A 20,015-nucleotide genomic window follows, 5' to 3' on the forward strand; every position below is an offset into this window, starting at 1 on the left:
CCAGTGACAGACTTTAGGCCAGATTATAAGTGAAGCGCAAGCAATAAGGGGTTTATTATAGGTGTTTGCGCTCGTCGGGTTTATAAATTAAAAGTTTAAAGTAAACGCGATCACTTGAACGCAAAATGCGATTTACACTAGAATGATTACCTCATCCACAGACCTCTGGTTAACTGTTTCCCGAAACGAATATATATATATATGTGTACATATTTGTTTATGTATTTATATGTGTATATGTATTTACAGACATATATACACACACACATATATATATATATATATATACTGTGTGTGTGTATATATATATATATATATATATATATATATGAAGGAATAAGTAAAATGTGTCTCCTCAGTAAACTGAGTTGACACAAGTGATACTCTGTAGTGGGCGCTGGTCAATAAGTGAATAGGAGATAGTGGCAGCTATATAGGACAGATACTGGGAGGGTTAAAAGGCCCTAGACAGTAAGAGTAAATATATATATTAAAAGGTGGATACAGCGCCTATATGTCCAATATACTGTTGAGGTATGTGAGGATTAAATGTTGTGACAAAAAGAAAAAATACACTAATAAAAGATACAATGATAAAAGAAAATTAAAAAATAATAAACAATAAATAATAATGTTAAAAAATAAAATAAATTAAATAATAGTCCAGCTAAAAATAGCATATGAAATATATGAACTTAGAAGTAGTGTTCATACGAGTCCTAAAAATGGTATAATTCGTAATGAGTCTCCAGACGTAGTGGTTATACAGTTATAGTTGGTATATAATACCCTTACCAGATATTACCTCAATCGAATGAGGTAAGTATGCCGCACTGGGGGTATATATAGATGATTAGATTTCCTCCTTGTATCCTGCTGTGCCTCTTTGTGGTATTCGTTACCCTCTTGGAGTATGCAGGGATATGTTTCTGATGATGAATTACTCCCTTACACTTCCTGTGGGTTAATGGTTCGCCTCTTGGAGTGCTCTTTCTGTTCTGGTATTAACTTTCTCCAGCGTGAAGATACTAAGGTCTCTCTCCAACCTGACAATATATAAAGACTGCACCTTCAGGCAGGTTCTTCAGTTCGCCGCGCACAACTGGCTCAGCCTTCAGTTTTAAAAAGGAAGCTCTGGGTTATAGTATTTCTTCCAGAAACAAAGATGGCGGCCGTTGTTCTGTAGATTTTTGAGATGACAGTTCGCGCTTATACTGTATATAAATATATATATATATATATATATATACTTAACAAAGAATATCCAGGTACTCGAAGTGTATAAAACATCCAAAATTTATTGTAAATCCATCATAAAAACACTGGTGCATCAGCAGATAAAAACACCGCTTCAGACTGACACTAGTAGTGTAGACAGCTGGACTGAGTTGGAGCAGTGAACAAGTGCCTAAGGGCACGAAACATGTCTGCTGCAACTCAGTCCAGCTGTCTACACTACTAGTGTCAGTCTGAAGCAGTGTTTTTATCTGCTGATGCACCAGTGTTTTTATGATGGATTTACCTGGATATTGCACTTGAAGCTGCATATTGGACGTGTGACATCACCCCACACTCCGTTGTGCCGTATTGAGGAAGCAGGAAGAGGGTAAAGGCAGAGCGCACTGTTAGACTTTGTTTTATATATATATATATATATATATTGTACCAAAAAACATCAGAAATATGTAGAAATATGTATTTATAAATAAAAAGAACATATTCTTTTGTGTGAAGAACATTGGAATGTGAAATATTCATATTTTTATGATGGGTTAGCGCACATGAGAATATGCGAATGCGCACTCAATATTCGAAGTTCAACTTTTTGCGTTTGTCGGGTTTGAGCGAGAGTGAAAACAGTTTACTTTCAATTCATAATATCAGGATTGGTTGAATGGTCATCTGCAAGTATACACATGTTTAGAAAAGGATGTAGAAAGGTCCCTAATTTTTTTCTAAAGAAATGATAATAGGATTAATAGGATAAGGATAAAGGAAAGCTATGGCTCCCAAAATGCAGGGGTAATTGAAGGAAGGTAACCTATAGGGTGCAGGAAAATAAAAGTACATAAAAAAATGTTCTAGCGTGTTAGACCATTTTATTATTGTCCGGTTGCTTGCATGTAAAATGTATTAAACTCCTGCAAAGGGGTTAAACGCATAGTTAAACACAGCTCCAGAAACATTACTGGGACCTGACTGAACGCATCAAATGAGCCAATAAAAAGAGGCATATGTGTGTATCCACCAATCACCAGCTAGCTCTTAACCTACCTAGATTTTTTTGTTCTTTTTTTTAAAAAGGTTCCTAAAATAATTAAGCTAATTTGATTATAGAAGTTAATTGTAATGTCTCTTAAAAATGCATTCTATCCAAGCAAGAAAGTTTAATTTGACATTCGTGTCTCTTTAATAAGCAGTGGCATGTTCATATGAGATATTCCTGAGATAAAGAGAGATTAACAAATCAATACAGATCAATGCATTGACATAGTCATTCTACCATCCTTGAAAGGCTGAGTATCTGCTCATCACCTCTCCCAAGATGTTTTGCTGCTATTCAAGTGAGGATTAAGAGAAGAAAACATTTTACTTTAGCTGGACGAAGAGTAAACATTCACTATAAAGCAGAGTATTTACATTTGTCATAATGACTCTAGGCAAAATACTTTATGTCAATCATTTATAGGTTTGAGAGATGTTGGCAAAATAACCTTTTTGGGATGGCACATTAATGGGGGATTATCACCTTCACAAACAGACAGTTTTCTCTCATTAGCAGGAGTGACCTATTCAGTGCTGGACAACACAACATTTTAAATGACCTAAAATACACACAAACATTATTATTCAAAACTATAAATTAAAAAAGTACACAAACCATCAAATAAGTCTTCAAAACCCAACAATACTGGATAGGCTGAACTATGGCATATTCATATGTCACTGGAAGTGAGTTACTTTATCTGGATAGAAAATATATTAGATGCACTATAATGATATGTATTGTATTATTTTTTTATATCATGTTTTCTGAAAGAAACTTACAATGTTAGAGCTTAAAGGGCCATTATATTCAATTGAACTGCATAATAAGTGCATTAATGCTTAGAGGCCTATTTAACAAAGGTCTGTCGGACCTGATCCGACAGTGCGGATCAGGTCCGACAGACCTTGCTGAATGCGGAGAGCAATACGCTCTCTGTATTTAGCATTGCACCAGCAGATTTGCGGCCGCCAGAAGGGGGTTGTCAATCAACCCGATCGTACACGATCGGGTTGAATTTTGGCGATCTCTGTCCGCTTCCTCAGAGCAGGCGGACAGGTTATGGAGCAGCGGTCTTCTTGAGACCGCTGCTCCATAACTTGTGTTTCTGGCGAGTCTGAAGGCTCGTCAGAAACACGGGCGTCAAGCTCCATACGGAGTTTGATAGATATGTCCCTTAGTCTGAATTTGAAACACGCAACAGATTTTTTTTGGGACAAATTTAAGTATCATGTGAAAGTCGTGAAACAATTATAGGCCAGATTACAAGTAAAGCACTATATAATGCTCCTATTACGGAACAAACAACTTGTGACAGTATCTCTAATAATCCCCCATTTGCTTCGGATAGTCACTTAAAATGAAAAATCCAGTAATTCACGGAAGAAACTTGTCTTTAGCATCTGGCATCTTTGTGAAATCACTGCGTAAGCCAAGGGGCGGAGCCTGATGTGTTTCGCAGTGCTATTGGCCAATAATTTTATATGCTCAAAATCATTATATTTATATAGAGAAACATGTATATTATTACTACTGCATAATACTGAGTTACCTTTGGAGGCGCCCAAAATGTTTTTTTTTTTTGCACCAGGGCACTCTGTTGAGTAGGTCCAATACAAGCAGGTACTTTAAGTTTTTAAAGATTATACTGAAATAAATATTTAAATAATTTAAACCTAATAATAATAAAGCATATGTATTATCTTGGTACAGGATACAATTTGCAATATTCACTTTAGCAGACTAATTGTCACACATAATTACACATAAGGGGGCCGATTTATCAATCCCAAACGTCCCCTAATGTACCTGTTTCCGCACAAGACTTTAGGCTCACCTGAAACAGAATTTAAGAAGCAGCGGTCTTAACTCATATGCCTCCTCTGAGGTGTCGAACATCAATTTGCCCGATCGTATACGATCGGGTCGATTGGCACCACCTGCTAGCGCAAATCTGCAGGAGGTGGCATTGCACAAGCAGTTCACCAGAACTGCTTGTGCAATGTTAAATGCCAACAGCGTATGCTGTCGGCATTCAGCGATGTCTGGCGGACATGATCCACTACAGCGGATCACGTCCGCCAGACATTGATAAATCGGCCCCAATGTGTCTTTGTACACACTGGCAGCAGTGTTTTTAAACATTATTTGTAGCTTTGTTATATAATGTTGTAAAACACTGCTGCCATAAAGTACTAAAGACACGGGCATGTGCACACTTAGCTCTTATGAGCCTACCTAGTTTTACTCTTCAATAAAAGATACCAAGAGTACGAAGCAAATTTGGTAACAGAAATTAAATTGGAAGGCTGTTTAAATTTGCATGTTCTAACCAAATCATGAACGTTTAATTTTGACTTTACTGTCCGTTTAATATTGAAAAAACAAACAAACATGGAGCCAATAAATACCAACTGAAAAAGGTAGAAATGGACTTTCAACAAGTCTAAAGTGTGAAATTTGAAAGTTCACAATTCCTGTTAAAAGCTGCTGGAAGAGTTTTTTTTTCTTATTATTTTAAATACTGGTATGACATTGTTCTTATGGGGCATAGGGGTGCTATTGTACCCTAAAACCTTTATCAGGGCTTTTCAAACTGAAGCTAATATATTTGAATTTAAAAAGCTATTTAATCATTTTATATAGGAATTCAGATTGATTGGAAAGAGGGTTGTCATGTGCAGGTCGTATTATGTATAAGCAACAATGTAAACTAATACAAGATAGTGAAATTCTGATCAGCATTGGGTTTATTCAGATACTGTTAGAAATGTAAGAGAATGTAACCTCAATTCTGTCACTCGCTTGTAATATGAAAGATATTTGTAACCCAGCGTATTATTGCTTATTCTATCTCAAAAGCTATGTGGCCCCTACACTAAATATGATCAGAGGTTTACATCTCCTGAGCCAGTTGCTTTGATATTTTTCTGACATTTATATCATGCTACCTGGCACAGGACTAAGTGATACACTTATCAGTTTGTATTTATTCAAGAGATCTAGGCCAGAGATAGGATACATCAACCCTATCAGATATCCCTCTCACTCTTTGATGCTAATACATGAACTTAATATTCTAATTTGTTAATATAATTAAGGGAAGGAAGAAGAAGGGACCATCATATACTGTACTACTGATCTCTCTAGTCACAGAAGGATCAAAGATGCCCATTGTTTAATTTGACTACCTGAATAAACTGCTGTATCACAAAACATTCATGCATGCAAAACCTAGATGATTTGAAAAAACATTATTTTCTATGCACAACAAACATGATTAATTGTATCAACTAATTTAGGTTTTATAAATACATTAATAAAAGAGAGAGAATATTTTCTTTAGGTTTTATATATAATATATATATATATATATATATATATATATATATATATATATATATATATATATATATGTTCATGTGCATTTCAATGAGATGAAAGACCCTTCATTCAGTCAATAATAATGTAATAATGCCTTGTACAGGGAGTGCAGAATTATTAGGCAAGTTGTATTTTTGAGGATTAATTTTATTATTGAACAACAACCATGTTCTCAATGAACCCAAAAAACTCATTAATATCAAAGCTGAATAGTTTTGGAAGTAGTTTTTAGTTTGTTTTTAGTTATAGCTATTTTAGGGGGATATCTGTGTGTGCAGGTGACTATTACTGTGCATAATTATTAGGCAACTTAACAAAAAACAAATATATACCCATTTCAATTATTAATTTTTACCAATGAAAACAATATAACATCTCAACATTCACAAATATACATTTCTGAGATTCAAAAACAAAACAAAAACAAATCAGTGACCAATATAGCCACCTTTCTTTGCAAGGACACTCAAAAGCCTGCCATCCATGGATTCTGTCAGTGTTTTGATCTGTTCACCATCAACATTGCGTGCAGCAGCAACCACAGCCTCCCAGACACTGTTCAGAGAGGTGTACTGTTTTCCCTCCTTGTAAATCTCACATTTGATGATGAACCACAGGTTCTCAATGGGGTTCAGATCAGGTGAACAAGGAGGCCATGTCATTAGATTTTCTTCTTTTATACCCTTTCTTGACAGCCACGCTGTGGAGTACTTGGACGCGTGTGATGGAGCATTGTCCTGCATGAAAATCATGTTTTTCTTGAAGGATGCAGACTTCTTCCTGTACCACTGCTTGAAGAAGGTGTCTTCCAGAAACTGGCAGTAGGACTGGGAGTTGAGCTTGACTCCATCCTCAACCCGAAAAGCCCCCACAAGCTCATCTTTGATGATACCAGCCCAAACCAGTACTCCACCTCCACCTTGCTGGCGTCTGAGTCGGACTGGAGCTCTCTGCTCTTTACCAATCCAGCCACGGGCCCATCCATCTGGCCCATCAAGACTCACTCTCATTTCATCAGTCCATAAAACCTTAGAAAAATCAGTCTTGAGATATTTCTTGGCCCAGTCTTGACGTTTCAGCTTGTGTGTCTTGTTCAGTGGTGGTCGTCTTTCAGCCTTTCTTACCTTGGCCATGTCTCTGAGTATTGCACACCTTGTGCTTTTGGGCACTCCAGTGATGTTGCAGCTCTGATATATGGCCAAACTGGTGGCAAGTGGCATCTTGGCAGCTGCACGCTTGACTTTTCTCAGTTCATGGGCAGTTATTTTGCGCCTTGGTTTTTCCACACGCTTCTTGCGACCCTGTTGACTATTTAGAATGAAACGCTTGATTGTTCGATGATCACGCTTCAGAAGCTTTGCAATTTTAAGAGTGCTGCATCCCTCTGCAAGATATCTCACTATTTTTGACTTTTCTGAGCCTGTCAAGTCCTTCTTTTGACCCATTTTGCCAAAGGAAAGGAAGTTGCCTAATAATTATGCACACCTGATATAGGGTGTTGATGTCATTAGACCACACCCCTTCTCATTACAGAGATGCACATCACCTAATATGCTTAATTGGTAGTAGGCTTTCGAGCCTATACAGCTTGGAGTAAGACAACATGCATAAAGAGGATGATGTGGTCAAAATACTCATTTGCCTAATAATTCTGCACTCCCTGTATATATATATATATATATATATATATGTGTGTGTGTGTGTGTGTGTGTTTTACAGGCAACGTGTGAAATTCACACATTCTAGCACTTTCTGGCAAATAATTATTTCATTTTGATCTAAAATACTTTACCTAGTGATTTTTTAGAATGCCTAGGTATTCTATAGAATACCTAACCTTTTTTTTTTGGCAAAGTATAATAGAATTGACAACAGGGGAGTCACTTTAAAAATGAATTAAAACATGTGAAACAAACCCAAACTCTATGAAAACACAGATGAGAAAATTCATTGAACGAACTGGTATCTGAAACCTAAACAAAAGAACAATCTTCTAATGAACATTATATCATTGTTCTAGTCTTCTCAGATAAGATTTTATTAACAAAAGTTAAACTTGACAAAAATATGTACTGATGAACATCATTTTAGTCTACTATTTATTGCAGCAGGCTGAAGTCGAGTGCCTGAATTTCACACTTTGCCTTTATAATATATATTTATATATATATATATATATATATATATATATATATATATATATATATATATATATATATATATATATATATATATATATATATATATATATATATACTGTATATATATATATCTTTATAGCTATAGATATATAGATAGATGATAGATAGATAGATAGATAGATAGATAGATAGATAGCTAAATAGATACATTCATACATATGGGCATTTTTAATAAAGACAGTAACATTGTTCTATTATAAATTGTAACCTATTTGATTATGCATTTGTCCCCATTATTAAATGTGTGCTTTATTGTCCTTGACTAATCTTATTTATGAGGCCTCTAGCATATAAATTAATTTCCATTATTTATCAACCACTTGGCATAAAAAGGCTCATGTTACCCTTTATTTGAAAGAGGGGTCTCATAAAAGTATGAAATTATTTTTTACAAAAAAAGAAAAATGTCATCCATTTTACTACTCTACAACTGGCTTATAATGGGTTAAGAAATTGTAATTGTTACAGTTGTTAGTGCTGTATTATGTAGTTCTAATTATGCATAATAATATATCTATTTTGCTTGCTTGAATAACATGGTTTTAATATCTAATAGTTCAGTGAGGTACAGTCATATTCATCTAAGCACATGGGGCTAGGAGTCCACATCTGATTTCCCCCATCACCCTTAGGTGGACTTTCCCAGGGTCATAATACAAATACATACAGAAAGAGAAGCGCCCAATTGTGCTTTTCACAGAGGAGAACTTTCCTGAAGTAAATTGGTTTGATCCGGCCGAGTAAGGTCAGTCCAGCCCCAAAATACCAAGCAATCTTCCCCAGAACAAAAATACTAGTCCTAGTCAGTGAGATGCAGTCATATTTCTCTAAGCACATTGGGCAAAGAGTCCATGTCTGGTTTCCCCCATCAACCTTAGGGAGACTTCCCCAGGGTCATAATACAAATATATACAGAAAGGGAAGTGCTCTACTAGGAACAAACAACAGCTCAGTAGCTTGTTCTATGGAGAGTTACCACCTAAGAGCCTCTTTTAACCCAATTATATTTTTCAAGGGGGACCTTCTTGAAGTATTTGAATCTGATCCCACCAAGTAAAGTCAGTCCAGCCCCCAAGTGACAGGCAACCTTCTGCCAGGCAAGATGTATTTAGATCCAGATTGAGAGGGGAGCACTAAATATCGCTTTCATAAAATCAATATTTGCGCTCTACTTTGTAATAGTAATGCATGCTAATGTGCGCTGGTATTTCAAGTTCTCGGCAATGCAAACCCGCCCTTGCAGCAAAAGGGGGTAAATAGAGCAGTTATGGCAGCATGTTTACCTATATATATAAATATATATATATATATAATTATTATTATTATTATTAACACATAAATATAGATGTATAAAACCATATAGATATATATTTACTGGGAACATACAGTTTCTATAGACTGCAAAGTAAAGGCCCCTTTCAGTGCCGTTTTTTTCTAGCACCCCACTCCCATCAACTTTAACCCAATATACAGACTAGTGCAGCCATCTTTATTGTTTAATACAATAGACTACACAGATTTTTAGGACCATTTGGGGCAGATTTATAAAATTAACCAGAGAGCTAATTGCTACCTCAAGCCTCTTGTAATGCATTTTTTGCGGAAGCTTGATAATTTAGAGCTTCACTTCAGGCAGAGCATGCAATTTTAAATAACTTTCCAACTTCTATTATCAAATTTGCTTCATTCTCTGTGAAAAAAAAAATTTGGTCCTGGCTTTTCCTTGAGTTCTAATCTGAAGATATACGCTAAAACATAGAAGAAATAGTGAAGTTCTTCACAAAGTCTTAAACTATGCAAACACATAGTATTAAACTATGCTTTTACATTGATGCATGCAAACACATACATTTAGTTGACCAATCAGATTCTTCTTTGGATGCGCTACATAGATGACATCTTCATATTTGAGGGCTCTGAACAAAAGCTAAACTCATTTTGAGATCAGTTAAGTCAAAAAAATTTAAACATCAAAATAACCTACTCAAAAAGTCTAGATAAAGCTGAATTTGAAGACCTCCTAATTATCATAAATGAAGTTGGTAGCATTTCCATTTATCTCTCCAGGAAAGCAACAGCAAACAATACCATACTACAAAATAGTAGTGCTCATGCACCAGGCACTATTAGATAACTATCAAAAGGTACATTTCCAATTGCGACGCAAATGCAGTGACAAAGATAATTTTGAAATAAAAGTCAAAGAATTAGAAAATAATTTGATTGAAAAGGGGTTGGAGTAAAAGAAGCATTAAGAGATCAAAGGCACAAGCAAGATTTACAAAGAGACAAGGTCTTCTTTATAAGAAAGAAAGGACTTCAGATAAAATAAGACTAATTCTCACATATTGTCCACAGATTCATCAAATTACATCAATTTTGAAAAAACAAAATTAGAAAATTCAGCAACCTGATGTAACTTTACTTTTAGGGTACAGAAAAACTAACAATCAAAATAAATATGTTGACAAGTTGTTACTTTACAACATTTAGGACTATGAGTAAAGGTGGTTTATTCAAGCTATAACAGTACATACACACAAAGTGTGAAAGGGCAATTGTAGAGGATCTGGCACGTTTCACGCATGCTCAGAGGCACTTCATCAGAAGAAGCGCATCTGAGCATGCACAAAACGCGTCAGATTCCTCCACAGTTTCCCTTTCACACTTTGTGTGTATGTACTGTTATAGCTTGAATAAACCACCTTTACTCATTTGATGCAGATCCTACCTTTTTTGTTACTACATATTGACCGTCATGAGATATAGCCACTTAAGGACCGGACTCACGACACCTGCTTCTATTGTAATCCCAGGCATCCCTCACAACACCCTGACACCTACAAGTTCTTGGCTACCAGCGGTGAACATTCCCGAGGAGACGCAGTAGGCTATCGGAGGTATTAACTGATCCCAAAATGATCCAGGATCCAGCATGTCTACTACAGTGGCCCAGACGAGGGGGAGAGGTCACACACATCCCCATCGCTGGACCTGAATTCGGACTTTAATCAGAGGAAGCACATCTGAGCATGCGCGAAACGTGTCAGATCCTCCACTGTTGCCCTTTCACACTTTGTGTGTATGTACTGTTATAGCTTGAATAAACCACCTTTACTCATTTGATCCGGATCCTACCTTTTTTGTTCCTTCATATTGACCGACATGAGATAGCGGCTTAAGGACTGGACTCACACCACCTGCTTCTATTGTAATCCCAGTCAACCCTCACAGCACTGACCTGACGGCATCCCTGTCTGCAGTTGTCCACCTTGTTCACCCATACCCCTGACGTCTGGGAGGGCGTGGCTACCAGCGGCGAAATTTTCCACGGAGACGCAGTAGGCTATCGGAGGTATTACCCGATCCCAAAAGTCTCCAGGATCCAGCACGTCCAATACAGTGGCCCAGACAAGGAGGAGAGATCACACACTTCCACATCGCTGGACCCAAACTCGGATTTTCATCAGAGGAAGTGCATCTAAACATGCACAAAACGCGTCATACCTCCACAGTTGCCCTTTCACACTTTGTGTGTATGTACTGTTATAGCTTGAATAAACCACCTTTAATCATTTGATCCGGATCCTTCCTTTTTTGTTCCTGCATATTGACCGGCATGAGATAGCCACTTAAGGACCAGACTCACAGCATTTGCTTCTATTCTAATCCCAGTAATCCCTCACAACACCGACCTGCACTGCTTCCATGTATGCCACGGATGAGAGGTAAGACTGCCTTATACTCAAGTCACATTTGGAAGTGTTTGCATATGTCCGCACTCATTCAATTACTTTGGCGTCTTACCACTGTTCTTACACAGAGTCCTAAAGGTGTACCACTACAGTATCACTGCAAACTTTTCATCAAAGTATTCACCTCAGGGTCGGATGTGAACACTTACCACCAGAGACTGTACACTTTGAGACATTGCTGTCATTGGGATTTACTAGGATGTATTACCAATACAATACAGATAGGTTCCTTTCTTACCTCATAACTAAAACTTCTTCACCACAGGATCCCATATGTGTAGAAATTGTTCCACCTGCAAACCTATGATAAGGTGTTCCACAATACCAGATAGTTTTGGTCACAAATATAACATTTAAAATTATATCAGCTGCTTCACAGATGGTGTCATATATCGCCTTAGTTGCTCATGTACAAATAACAGTTATGTGGGACTGACATCCTAATGGAACACATCAGAAACATACATAACTAAAATAATGACAAAGGGTAAAACTGTTCTGTAGTCTCACATTTCCTCCTGTACCATCAATCAAACCCAAAAGAATTAAAGTGTCAGGGAATACAAAGACACCATTAGGCACTCAAGGAGGAAATATTGAACAGGAATTACTAAAAACAGAATGCAGATGGATTTATTTATTAAACACAGTATATCCTTCAGGGCTAAATGAACAAAACATTTTCTGTTGTTTATAATCATAGTATAATTTTGCCTTTCATTTATGTATTACAGTTTGAATAGAATATTTAAGGAATGTAAAAACAATCACTTTCTTCCCCCTTTCTCTATCATTTATGTAATTAGATTGCAAAATAAGTTAAAAAAAATGCATATAATGTATAGACTGTTATAGTTTAATAGTATTTGGTGAAAGTAAAAGCTTTTCATTCAAATCATTATGCATCACATAATATTATTTTTATTTGTATAGGTCACTAATTATGAGCTATAATAATTCAATTGTGATAAAGCGCTTCACTTTTATTAGATGCACTCACCGAGTGGCACCATCAGTTTTGTGACTTCACTTGTTTGTGTTCTGTTATTATATTTTTACTCATTTTCACTCTTTTGCTTCTAGCATGTTTCAAAAATTCAATAAATTATCACTCCATGTTTTTCACTCATTTATTCCGTATCACGCTAATAATTTTATTACAGTTATTCCATTCCATTTTCTCTCGTTTTGAAATGTTACACACATTCAAATCACATTATATCAATACATTCGCACTGTTATTTAACTCATATCAAGTCACGCTTAGTAATTCACTCTAATTTGATTTTTTTATAATTCAATTTATTTCAATTTTATTCATTTGCCTTTAATATAATATTAGGTAATCTAATTGCAACAAAAACTTTGTATTTGCCATTTATAAATTAATTTTATGTTAATAATATATGGCAATTTTGAAGATGCTTCTTAGAAGAATGAATTATCAGGGAAACACCAGTGAACCAAATGCCTTTCAGTGCTTTTAATATTTACCTAATTATTGAATAAAGTTAGAAGATAAATATGTGTAGTAATAAGCACACAAATTATAAACTAGAGCTAACACTAGCCAATCAGGATAAATAAAATCTTAAGAATGGCAGCCGAATCAGCCAATCATAAAATAAAATGTCATAAAATTGACAGCCAAATAGACCAATCAGGATACATAAAGTCATAAGATTGACAGCCTTATCAGCCAATCAGGATATAAAATGTCATAAGATTGACAGCCAAATCAGCCAATATAACAATAAGAAAAAATTGGGTCTCATGCCCGTTTAAGTTTACATAAGTTTACTTTTACTATTGCCCACACATTTTTATAAATGCATCTTAAACTCTTTAAAGGGACATTAAACCCCAAAAATTTCTTTCATGACCATGGCTGAATGGAATAGCCAATAGAATGCAAGCTCAATCCTATTGGCTGATTGGATCAGCCAATAGGATGAAAGCTCAATACTATTGGCTGATTGCAACAGCCAATAGGATTGTTCCCCCTTAGTTCCTATTGGCTGATAGAATTCTATCAGCCAATTGGAATGTAAGTGTAACAGTTAGCCATAGGATAAACTGTGTTAGTATATCCTGTTTATTCTTTGCATATAATCAACCTGTGCTATATAGTAAATGTGGTTTGTAGCACTGCTTCTAATGAATACACAACACTTCAGTGTAATCAAATGGAGGCTGTGCATTTAATATGAGATAGAATAACTTGAGCATATGTAGCTATTTCATTAATATATGCTATACTATGATACTATCAAAACAAATCATAAGATGTGAAATGCAAGCAAACAGGTATCTCATATATAAAAGAGTATGTGGTGAAACTTTCCAAATGAATGAGGCTAATGGTAGGCTGGAAACGATCCGCAGAAGGTTTACAGAGATTGAGTAGAGAAACTTTCAAACATGAGACTTCAATATAACAATGTGCATAAGAGTAGTTCAAAACATCATTATCTCCTGTACTGCAAAAGGAAGGAGAGTGCTCATGCAACGAGTGGTTTACACAGTAGACAGGGGAAAGTACCTTGACACGCTGAGAGCGTGATTGTCACAGATCCAGACAGTTCCGGTTCAGAATGCTGGAAGCGGGGAGGAGACTCACTGAAGGAAATCAAGCAGGCTAGCAGAGTGACGTCACACCTGCTCCGGTAACTGCGAATAGGATCACAAACAGTAAGGTATTAAATGTTTGCATAAGAATAACACATCACGATATTGAAATATCAGTTCTTGGTATAGAAAGTTTTGTAATCTCTGCCACTTACATGAATCCTCTGGAAGTCAGAACCGGAGCGCCACTGAATATCTGCAGAGTCCTCTCTCCCCTAAGTTGTTATTCCAAAGTATCAGGATACCAGAACACAAAGCTATTAAGTCTTAGAGAGAGACTGGTTAAAGTTGGTGTCACAAAGGCTTAGATGCTGTGCAGGAATCCTAGGCAGAGCAGGAAAAGCGTTAGCAAGGAAATCAAATGAAATTAGCAAGGCTCAGTGTTACTCTAGGTCTGAATAACAATATACTAAGCAAGGAGTGCTTAGTGGACAGGTGATTTATGAGGGTAAGTAGCTTGTGATTGGTCAACAATAATTAAAGGAACAGTACTTCCAACAACCCTGACAGTAAGGTACGCCATCTTGGATGACGTCATTTAAAGGGAAACTTCATTCTTCAACAGACATCGGAAGAAGAGGCTGCTCCGCGCCGGATGTCTTGAAGATGGACCTGCTCCGCGCCGGATGGATGAAGATAGAAGATGCCGGATGGATGAAGACTTCTGCCCGCTTGGATGAAGACTTCTGCCGCCTGGATGAGGATGGATGTCCGGTCTTCAAAAACTGTAAGTGGATTGTCGGGGGTTAGTGTTAGGTTTTTTTAAGGGTTTATTGGGTGGGTTTTATTTTTAGCTTAGGGTTTTGGGCAATGTGAAACCGCAAAAGGCCCTTTTAATGGCCATTGGCAGTTTAGTGTAGGCTAGGGTTTTTTTTATTTGGGGGGGGGGGCATTTTTATTTTGATAGGGCTCTTAGATTAGGAGTAATTCGTTTTTATTTTTATAATTTGTTTTTTATTTTGTGTAATTTAGTGTTTATTTTTTTAATTTAGAAAAATGTATTTAGTTAATTTAATTTATTTAATTTTATTGTAATGTTAGGTGTTAGTGTAACTCAGGTTAGGTTTTATTTTACAGGTAAATTTGTATTTATTTTAACTAGGTAGCTAGTAAATAGTTAATAACTATTTACTAACTAGTCTACCTAGTTAAAATAAATACCTAAGCTAGCTACAATATAACTATTAGTAGCTAGCTTAGGGTTTATTTTACAGGTAAGTATTTAGTTTTAAATAGAAATTACAGTAGTTAGTTATTAATAGCAAGTTGTATTTAAAATGATTTTAATTATATTTAAGTTAGGGGGTGTTAGGTTTAGGGTTATGTTAGGGTTAGGGGTTAATAGGTTTATTATAGCGGCGGAGTGGGCAGACGGCAGATTAGGGGTTAATTATATTTAAATAGTCTTTTTTTATGCGGGAGGGCGGCGGTTTAGGGGTTAATAGGTTTCTTATAGTGGCGATGATGTCGGGGAGCAGCGGAATAGGGGTTAATACATTTTTAAGTGGCCGCAATGTCCTGAGCGGCAGATTAGGGGTTAATAATTTTATTTTAGTGTTTGCGGTGCGGGAGAGCATCGGTTTAGGGGTTGATAGGTAGTTTATGGGTGTTAGTGCACTTTTTAACACTTTAGTTATGAGTTTTATGGTACAACTTTGTAGCGCAAAACTCATAACTACTGACTTTAGATGGCGGTACGGATCTTGTCGGTATAGGCTGTACCGGTCACTTTTTGGCCTCCCAGGCAAAACTCGTAATACTGGCGCTATGGAAGTCCTATTGAAAAAGGACTTTTTTAAAAGTGCGGTACTGACGTTGCGTGACGGCCAGAAAAGTGTGCGGTACAGCTATACCTACAAGACTATATAATAGCAGCGGTAGGGAAAAAACAGCGTTATGAAGCTTTTTCACTCATAACGCAAAACTCGTAAGATGTTTTCAGCTAACTGTCAGTAGTGCATTGCTGTTTTAGCAAAGTATATCAAGGGAATGAAGCAGATTTAATACAAGGAGTAATGTTCTACCTAAATCATGAAAGAAAATGTGTTTCACGTCCTTTTAACTTTAAGCAGTAGGTTAGTTCTATAAAAAATAAATGGTAAAACGAACACACAAATTCATTTTACAGTTGAACGATGTCTGGTGGCTGATTATTACAAAAAAGAAATCATCAAAGCAATGGAAGTATGCTGAATTAAGTGTTATTATATATACAGAAGCATCTACATTTGTCTTCAAAGCAGCTAAAAAAATGACGGTTTTAGTGGAAATTACTTATGAAGTATTTATGACTGGATGGAATAACAGCTGCCTGCTGGTCAATTCTTCCAGAAAAATCTTCTTCACAATTACTTTTGCAGCAGTGCCACCTAGTGGGCAAATCTGTAAGTGCTAAATAAAGTATATTCACTTTTCTTTCTTACAAATCTATACAAATGTTTAGTGATAACAAAATATACTCTGTTATTAACAGATAAACTTATAATAAATGTTATCAGATGCAAAGATGCAGCAAACAGTATACTCGGCTAGGCCATTTAGCTCATTCAAATTAGTTTACCATTTTGTTACTAATTAGTAACAAAATGGTAAACTAATTTGTATATTATTTCAGATTTAGATTAGTTAAAATGTTTTGTATCTTTTATTATTATTATTATTATCGGTTATTTGTAGAGCGCCAACAGATTCTGCAGCGTTATAAACAAAGGGGGAGTACAACAAAACAATTATAGGGATCAAATGGGTAGAGGGCCCTGCCAATAGTTGCACTGTTGTAGTCAGCTTTTAAGAAGGTGATCAACAAACAGCTGGACTCTTAGGCTTACATGCTGAGGGGGTTTAGGGGATAGCAATGGAGGAGAGGAACTGGTATAAAGAAAGGTTAGTGAAGGTTGTATGCATCCCTGAACAGTAGAGTCTTTAGGGAGCGCTTGAAGCTTTCAAAAAAAGGGGAGAGTCTTGTGGTGTGAGGCAGAGAGTTTCAGAAGATGGGAGCCAGTCTGGAGAAGTCCTGTAAATGGGAGTGTGATGAGGTAACAAGAGAGGAGGAGAGTAGGAGGTGATGAGCAGAGCGAAGGGGACGGGAGGGAAAGTTTCTGGAGACAAGGTCTGAGATATAGGGGGAGCAGTGCAGTTGAGGGCTTTGTATATCAGAGTGAGAATTTTGTGTTTGACACTAGAGGCAAGAGGAAGCCAGTGAAGGGATTGGCAGAGAGGAGCAGCAGATGAAGAACGGCGTGTAAGGAAGATGAGCCTGGCGTAGGCATTCATTATGGATTGTAAAGGAACTAGGCAGCAGGTGGGGAGACCAGAGAGGACAGAGTTGCAGTAATCGAGGCAGGAAAGGATGAGGGAGTGGATTCAAATCTTAGTTGTGTCTTGTGTAAGGAAGTGTCTCATTTTAGAGATGTTTTTGAGGTGGAGGCGGCAGGCTTTAGCCAAGGATTGAATGTGAGGAGTGAAAGAAAGTTCTGAGTCAAATGTGACCCAGAGACATCGGGTATGAGGGGTAGGGGTAATGATGGAGTTGTCGACAGTTATAGAGAGATTGGGGGTGGAGATTTTGGAAGAAGGGGGAAAATAAGGAGCTCAGTTTTGGAAAGATTTAGCTTGAGGTAGTGAGAGGACATCCAGGAAGAGATGTGAAAAAGACAGTTAGTGACATGGGTTAGCAAGGAAGGAGATAGGTTTGGTGCAGAGAAGTAGATTTGGGTGTCGTCGGCATACAAATGATATTGGAAACCGTGGGACTTTATTAGGGAACCTAGTGATGACGTGTAGATTGAAAAGATAAGGGGACCAAGGACAGAGCCTTGCGGTACTCCGACAGAAAGTGGTGACAGGGCAGAGGAGGCCCCAGAGAAGGCTACACTAAAGGTATAGTTTGACAGGTAGGAAGAGAGCCACGAGATGACTGTGTCACAGATGCCGAAGGATTGAAGGGTTTGGAGCAAAAGAGGGTGGTAAACAGTGTCAAAGGCTGCAGACAGATCAAGGAGGATAAGCAGAGAGAAGTGGCCTTTTAATTTTGCTGTAAATAGGTCGTTGGTAACCTTAACAATTGCTGTCTCTGTGGAGTGATGGGGATGAAATCCAGATTGCAGTGGGTCAAGGAGGGAGTTTAATGTAAGAAAGTGGGATAGGTGTGCATATACTAGGATTGAGCTCACATTCTATTGGCTGTTCAAGTCAGCCAATAGGATTGAAGTTCAATCCTATTGGCTGATTGCATCAGCCAATAGGATTTTTTCTACCTTAATTCCGATTGGCTGATAGAATTCTAGCAGCCAATCGGAATCTAAGGGACGCCATCTTGGATGACGTCAATTAAAAGAACCTTCATTCGTTGGGTAGTCGTCGGCCAAAGAGGATGCTCCACGTTGGATGTCTTGAAGATGGACCCGCTCCGCGCCGGATGGATGAAGATAGAAGATGCCATCTGGATGAAGACTTCTGCCGTGTGGAGGACCACTTCTGCCCGGCTTGGATGAATTCTTCTGCCTGGCTTGGATGAAGACGTCTCCTGGTAAGTTGATCTTCAGGGGGTTAGTGTTAGGTTTTTTAAGGGTGTATTGGGTGGGTTTTATTTTTAGGTTAGGGTTTGGGCTGCAAAAGAGCTAACTGCCCTTTTAAGGGCAATGCCCATCCAAATGTCCTTTTTGGGAGGTTGGTTGTGTGGCTGGTGGGTTTTACTGTAGGGGGGTTGTTTGTATTTTTTTTTACAGGTAAAAGAGCTGATTACTTTGGGGCAATGCCCCGCAAAAGACCCTTTTAAGGGCTATTGGTAGTTTAGTTTAGGCTAGGTTTTTTTTTTTATTTTGATAGGGCTATTAGATTCAGTGTATAATTAGTTAAAAATTTCTGTAATTTGTTTATTATTTTCTGTAATTTAGTGTTTGTTTGTTTTTTGTACTTTAGATAATTTAATTTAATTTAGGTTATTGTATTTAATTTAGTTAATTGTATGTAATTTATTTTATTGTATTTAATTGTAGTGTAGTGTTAGGTGTTATTGTAACTCAGGTTAGGTTTTATTTTACAGGTACTATAACTATTTTTTTATTATTACCTTACCTTATTTTACAGGTAATAACTATTTAATAACTATTCTACCTAGATAAAATAAAAACAAACTTGCCTGTAAAATAAAAAAAAAATCCTAATATAGATACAATGTAACTATTAGTTATATTGTAGCTATCTTACGGCTAGATTTAGAGTTTTGTCGGTAACGACCCGCGTAGCTAACGCTGGCTTTTTTTACCCCGCACCTTTTCAATACCGCTGGTATTTAGAGTTCACAGAAGGGCTGCGTTAGGCTCCAAAAATGGAGCGTAGAGCATAATTTACTGCCACTGCAACTCTAAATACCAGCGGTGCTTACGGACGCGGCCAGCTTAAAAAACGTGCTCATGCACGATTCCCCCATAGAAAACAATGGGGCAGTTTGAGCTGAAAAAAAACCTAACACCTGCAAAAAAGCAGCGTTCAGCTCCTAACGCAGCCCCATTGTTTCCTAAGGGAAAACACTTCCTATGTCTGCACCTAACACCCTAACATGTACCCCGAGTCTAAACACCCCTAACCTTACACTTATTAACCCCTAATCTGCCGCCCCCGCTATCGCTGACCCCTGCATATTATTATTAACCCCTAATCTGCTGCTCCGGACACCGCCGCAACCTACATTATACCTATGTGCCCCTAATCTGCTGCCCCTAACACCGCCGACCCCTATATTATATTTATTAACCCCTAATCTGCCCCCCACAACGTCGC

This window comes from Bombina bombina, chromosome 11 (genome assembly GCF_027579735.1).
Source record: "Bombina bombina isolate aBomBom1 chromosome 11, aBomBom1.pri, whole genome shotgun sequence".
In the NCBI taxonomy this organism is placed as follows: domain Eukaryota; kingdom Metazoa; phylum Chordata; class Amphibia; order Anura; family Bombinatoridae; genus Bombina; species Bombina bombina.